Source organism: Bison bison, unplaced genomic scaffold, assembly GCF_000754665.1.
Source record: "Bison bison bison isolate TAMUID 2011002044 unplaced genomic scaffold, Bison_UMD1.0 scf7180017864354, whole genome shotgun sequence".
Taxonomy (NCBI): domain Eukaryota; kingdom Metazoa; phylum Chordata; class Mammalia; order Artiodactyla; family Bovidae; genus Bison; species Bison bison.
In genome coordinates, this window is record NW_011494926.1 from 5914270 (window position 1) to 5921417 (window position 7148).

Below are 7148 nucleotides of genomic sequence, written 5' to 3' on the forward strand. Positions count from 1 at the left end.
CTGTGGTCACATAGCCAAAAGTCTGAAATCAGGTGGTCTTGTAGCCCTGAGAAGGTAGGTGCCAGTGGGAAAACAGAATGTTATTTGGCAATTTGGTCAGTCTCAAGGGTCACTGTGATTTTATTCTTTGTTTGCAAGGTCAACATAATGAGCTATTTTAACAATGAGCCCCCATGTAGATGAAATAGTTTTGGAATTGAATGGTGGTTATAGCTGCACAACAATGTGAATGCATGTAATGCCACAGAATTGTCCACTTAAAAATGGTTAAAATGGTAAATTTTACATTATGTATAGTGTACCATAGTAAAATAATATGGGCTTAATAAAGGTAACAAAATATAGACAATTATAAAGCAAATAAAAGTTGTTCTTTAGCTCGACCAAGAATTGGACATTAAAATTATCTCCAATTATGATGAAGAACTATGGAAAGTCATTTCTTTGGTTGTGTTTTGCCAATAATGTTATTCTCAAACATATTAGCAATTCTTCACTTGGATGAGTTATGAGTCACACAATAAAATCAGTCTAATAACTTTTAGTAACCTTTTAATTTCTGAAAATTTGAGAATATGTGTTTGTGTCAGTATGTGCTTAAATTTGTATTATGTGAATTTTTAATTTTTTGTGCTTCACCCCTTTGCATTAGCTCAGATAATTAAGAATTGTTACTCAAAATGAATTGAAATTCCACTCAATTTGAAATTTCAAAGGGCTTTGCAAGAATATATGATACCTATTTAAAGGGAGAAATGAATAATTGTTCAGGAAGGTACGTGTGTTTAGAGTCAGGAACCAGCTTAGCATCTGTAATTTTAAGAGAGGGTCTGATATATGTTCTGTCTATTAATACTCCCACTGTTTTATAAATTAATTTGGTGTTCACAGGGCTTATAGCATAAGGCCAGTCTTTGTGGAACAAAGGTATGTAATGGAGAAATTATCGTTGCTCCTCTGCAACGGGAGGGTTAAGGATGACTAACAGATGTGAGGATCTGTCTTAGCTGCTTTGGAGTTGGCATCATTTGTGAAGTTGAATCAAAGCTGAAGGCTGCCAACTCAGGAGGAAGTAGATGCTTCAGAGTAATGGATTGTAAACTTGGGTGAAATTGAAACTGGGAAGGAAATATACACCAGATGGCAGAGGAACGAACTGAATTGAAGTAGTTTTAGGCATACAGAGCAGTGGTTTTCAATGGGGTGTCAGGATGGAGGGGCACTTCTTCCCTCTCCCCAGGGATCATTTGGTAATGTCTGGAGACATTTTTGTTTTACAAGTTGGAGGAAGCCTGTTCCTGACATCTACTGAGCAGGGACTAGAGATGCTGCTAAACATTCTATTAATATACAGGAAAGCCTCCCACAACAAAGAATGATTTAACTTTACATGTGATAGTTTTGAAGTTGAGAAGTCCTGTGATGGAAAAGAGAATGGATAGATGGACAAAGAAATGGCTAGGGTAAGGTTTTTGGTTCAAATGTAGAGCAAGAGCAAGGCATTGAATGTTGCTGAGTTCCAAGAGCAAAAGATTATGTGGACTGTAAGATTTGAGATGGGCTTAAATGAAGGAGGAAAATGGTAAGTGGGTAGTTAGACTCTTGCCAAGGTACTTTTGTAACCTTGGTGGATGTTCTATTGGGAATAGCCAGGAGAAGACAGGACCTGGAAAAAAATTGATCAGAAGGTCTTGCCAGGTTTTTATCAAGTCTGGAGAAGAGCAAGAGAGTACCATAGCAAGAGGCAGCAAAATGAAGGTCAAGAGGTCGTAGAATGATGAAAAGAAGTGGGTAAATATGGTGGTCTAGGTAGCTAAGTGTGGAAGAAAGTGTGGGAAGAAGTGGAAGGTAAAAAGGAGCAGAAGCTAGCAAGGTAGAACAATGGTTCTCAAACCTGTGTACATTAGAATCACTTAGGGAGTTAAGAAAAATACTGGTGCCTGGGCCCGACCTCAAACTGTTACTACAAGTTCAGTCATGCCAATAAATCAGAAATGAAGTATCGAGGCAAGGAATATAACTTTATTCGGAAAGCCGGCAGACCAAGAAGATGGCAGATTAATGTCTCAAAATAACCATCTTATGGGGTCTGGATGCCAGGTTCTTTTACAAAACAGAGAGGTGGTGAGGTGAGGAAGTAAAGTAAAAAGGCCGTTTATCTTGCAAATATCTTCTGGAATGGCCAGCCTTGGGGGTCAGTTCAGTTCAGTTGCTCAGTCGTGTCCGACTCTTTGTGACCCCATGGACTGCAGCAAGCCAGGCCTCCCTGTTATCACCAACTCCCAGAGCTTACTCAATCTCATGTCCATCGCATTGGTGATGCCATCCAACCATCTCATCCTCTGTCCTCCCCTTCTCCTCCCACCCTCAATCTTTCCCAGCATCAGGGTCTTTTCAAATGAGTCAGTTCTTCATATCAGGTGGCCAAAGTATTGGAGTTTCAGCTTCAACATCAGTCCTTCCAATGAACACCCAGGACTGATCTCCTTTAGGATGGACTGGTTGGATCTCCTTGCAGTCCAAGGGACTCTCAAGAGTCTTCTCTAACACTGCAGTTCAAAGCATCTATTCTTCCGCGCTCAGCCTTCTTTATAGTCCAACTCTCACATCCATACATGACTACTGGAAAAACCATAGCTTTGGCTAGATGGACCTTTGTTGACAAAGTAATGTCTTTGCTTTTTAATATGCTGTCTAGGTTGGTCATAGCTTTTCTTCCAAGGAGCAAGTGTCTTTTAATTTCATGGCTATAGTCACCATCTGCAGTGATTTTGGAGCCCCCCAAAATAAAGTCTCTCACTCGGGGATGGGATGTGTTCATTTCTTCTTTGTTGTAGCTATTCACAGTTGGACAGGGTCAGGATATCTTCCTGAATAAAGGCATTTTGGTTTAACATTCAGTCGGGGGTAGGGTTCCCTGAGGAAGTCCATTATGAATGGGCAGTATTCTATTAGTGAACAGAAGCAATGGGAAACAAAGGTTAAAGTAAAACCAACAGATTCCACATGGGGTCAGATTTTGTTTTCCCCTGTAACAAGACTAGGATGGGTTCTGACTTCAAGTCTGGTTATCGACATCTCCTAGGTATTTCTAATGAGCAACTAGTGCTGAGAACTGCTGTCCTAACAGGTCAGTAAAGTCAAGGATGAACAAATAGGTCAACTAGAACAATACTCTGAAATACACTGCCATCCAAGATTAGAGGCTGCTTGCTCTGTTTTGCAGTGTTTTGCTACCCGTCCTTTGCAGAGAGGTGTGTAGGCTGCGTGTGAGACGACAGGAGCTTCAGGCTGGGTTTTGCTTACAATTTGATGATAAGGAGTGAGCAGGCAGCAGGAGCTCACTTCTTTCTCGTGACAAATGACACAGCTTTGGGTTTAAACTGGTAGAGAGTAGCCAAATTACCTTGTGATGAAAAAATATCACTTAGAGTAAAAATAATAATGTGAGTTACATGGACAATTACAAATTACTTCATATTCTACATGTGAGAATGGCATTACAAGAGATGAAATGAAAAGCCAGCAACCTATGGCTATCTTGGCAAAAGTGCATCATTTTCTCTACCAGTAGCTGGTAAAGGTGGCCTGTTTTCTTACCTTGTTGCCCAAGGAAGGCTAATGAACTGGTCAGAGGGTACCTCTAAGAGCCTCCCTTTCAGAAGGTCCTTCTTTATCTGTCTTTTCCAGGTCAGAGAAAACATTCCTTTCTAGTAGAAAGGGAATATGAGTGAACGCGTTCTCTGTCTGCAGATTCCAGGGACATTTTCAAAGGGATTGAATAAGTGACTGGTGGTAAGAAATCTGTTCCGTTTTCATTTGTCTCTAGCCGGGGCCTGGTGGCAATTTAATATTCTTTATTATTATTTTACATGTAACTTCCTTCCTAGCTTATGATTCCTGTCAGGACTGAGTGTTATTACCCATTAGTCATTTTTCTTGGGTTGGCCTATGATGCTGCAAAGGAGGGCTGGTGTATTTCAGTCATTTTGCTTACAATTTGATTTGTGTTCTCTAGAATCCCAATTTAGTTTCATCAGCACATTTCAACATACAACAGCTGGGTCCCTGGATGGAGTTATTTACATACATTAGCAGCTGAAAGCTAAGCACCATGACCCAGAAGCTGGCCTGATATTTTCCCAGAGCCTCACCTGACATTTTTTAAAGTAAACTCTGCCTTCTTATTTGTAACTATTGGTGTCAGCGACAATAACCTGTGAACGTTAAAAAAACAAAACAAAACAAAAAACTGTTGGCCTCTAGATAATTTTTAAGCTAAAACACTTTGATCAAAACCTCAAATCCTTATCAGAGAACAAGTTTGGTCCTAGTTTAGTATCAGGTAAGAATATTGCCTGCCTCCATTACAATTATGTTTTATTATTAGCCTAAAGGCAGAGAATCCACTGATCCACAAACATCATTATGACTAAGACCCTGAACATGACTCCAAACACCTGACATCATATAGTCATGACATGAGAAGGACATGGATGGTGTGAGGCTTATGGATAATGCAGGTTCCCCGCCCCCCACCATTTTCTTTATCTATGTTTAAATTCTTGAGCTATGGTCCTGAGCAGTGTGATAAGTGTGATAGGCTGAAAATACCACCACCACCCAGACTCCGCCCCAAAAGATCTCCTTCCTAATTATTGGAACCTGTAATTGTGAAAACAGTGTCTTTACAGATGTTGATAGAGTTAAGGATTTTGAGATCAGGATATTTGATCATATGTTATGTGTGTTAAGTCACTTCAGTAGTGTCTGACTCTTTTCAACTCCATGGACTATAGCCTGCCAGGCTTCTCTGTCCATGGGATTCTCCAGGCACAAATCCTAGAGTGGGTTGCATACCTTCCTCCAAGGCATCTTGGATCGATGCAGGGATCGAACCCATGTCTCTTACATCTCCTGCACTGGTAGATGGGTTCTTTACCACTAGCGATATGGTGATTCTTAAATGCCAACACAAGTGTTCTTATTAGAGAGGCAGAGGGAGATTGGAACACAGAGAGAAGAGGATGAGCTCGTGAGACCATGGAGGCAGAAGCTGGAGTGATGGGACCACAAACCAAGGAGTACACTAAGTCCTCTACATAGGAACAAGTTCCATACTGGGAATGTAAGTCCAACAAAATTAGCCCAGGTACGCAGCTAACACAATCAGCTATATAGTACTGTACTGTAATAGGTTTATACTACTTTTCACACAAATAATACAAAAAAACAAGCCCCCAAAATAGAGAAAACATTTTTAATCTTACTGTAAAGTACCTTGGAAAGTAGAGTAGTACAGTACAACAGCTGGCATACAGATGCTGGCATTGCGTGGACAGGCTAGAAGAGTTACTGACTGGAGGAGGGAGAGGAGGTAGGAGATGGTAGAGCTGAAGGATCGTTAGCAATAGGAGATGGAAGGCAAGCTGAAATTTCACTCATGCCTGATGCTGATGGCACAGGTTCTGGTTCCCTGCTGGATTCAATTCCATCTACCCTCTTGAAAAAAATGATCCAGTGATGTCTAGGTCGTAGCTCTTTTTTTCCTCATCATAGGTGACACAGTAGCACTGGATTGCCTTCTGAATGGCCGCTGCAACCTTCATGTACCGTTCTATGTTTGAGTCCTGTGCCCAAAACCCAGCAGTGCCTCCTCAAATAAAGAAAATCCTCTTGCCATCTCCTGAGTCGTGAAGCTCTTTGTTTCTTCAGTCATGTCTTCTTCCTTTTGTTTCTCTTGGGCCTTGCTCTGGGCCCCCAGCTCCACCTTTGCCTCACTCTTTCAATCATTTTCTCCTTTGTTTCCCTTGTTATCATTTGGCACTTCTTAGCAGTACCAGCGACGTCACTGTTGCTTTTATGCTTGCTTCCAGACATCCTGGACTTGAAATAAAGATACTGCACTACTGTACTCTGTACAGTTCTGCACAGTAGAAGCCAACCACTGTAGAGGGTGCATACATGTGACAAGGTACGCCAGACACTTGAGCTTATGTGACTGAACATGCGAACGCACTAAGCATCTTTGGAAAGTTCCAACTTGAAGGCTGAACTAGATTTTGGACACCTGGCCTCTGGACCATGAAGGAACAAATTTCTGTTGTTTTAAATCATCAAAGTTGTGGTAATTTGTTGCATAGGAACTTAATACAGTCAATAGGAGTCTATCCCATGGTTCTTGGACAGGTAGTTTATTTATTCTGATGTGTCAGTGTTTTTTCTGGAAATGTTAATTTTCTTGATATTTTTTCATTTGGTATCTTATTTAGGATTCATTCATTCTATTGAGTTCTTTCTGTTTGGGCAAGTAGAGACCAGTATGGTAGATGACTAGCAGGATTGGTTGATCTGCTGAAGAAATCCTCAGACGTAGGGCAAAACAGTTGTGAACAAGTAACCCGGAAGCCTCAGGGTTATTTATTTCAGGAAGGAGGAAGAATATTCTCTGCTATATATTGAATGTTCATCAGTTCAATTCAGTTCAGTCGATTAGTCATGTCTGACTCTTTGTGACCCCATGGACTGCAGCATGCCAGGCTTCCCTGTCCATCACCAACTCCAGGAGTTTACTCAAACTCATGTCCATTGAGCCGGTGATACCATCCAACCATCTTATCTCTGTCCTCCCCTTCTCCTTCCACCCTCAATCTTTCCCAGCATCAGGGTCTTTTCAAATGAGTCAGTTTTTCACATCAGGTGGCAAAGGATTGGAGTTTCAGCTTCAGCATCAGTCCTTCCAATGCATATTCAGGACTGATTTCCTTCACTCAAACTCATGTCCATCGAGTCAGTGATGCCATCCAGCCATCTCATCCTCTGTCGTCCCCTTCTCCTCCTGCCCCCAATCCCTCCCAGCATCAGAATCTTTTCCAATGAGTCAACTCTTCACATGAAGTGGCCAAAATATTGGAGTTTCAGCTTTAGCATCATTCCTTCCAAAGAACACCCAGAACAGATCTCCTTCAGAATGTACTGGTTTGATCTCCTTGCAGTCCAAGGGACTCTCAAGAGTCTTCTCCAACACCACAGTTCAAAAGCATCAATTCTTCAGGGCTCAGCTTTCTTTACAGTCCAACTCTCACATCCATACATGACCACAGGAAAAACCATAGCCTTGACTAGACGGACCTTTGTTGGCAAGTAAT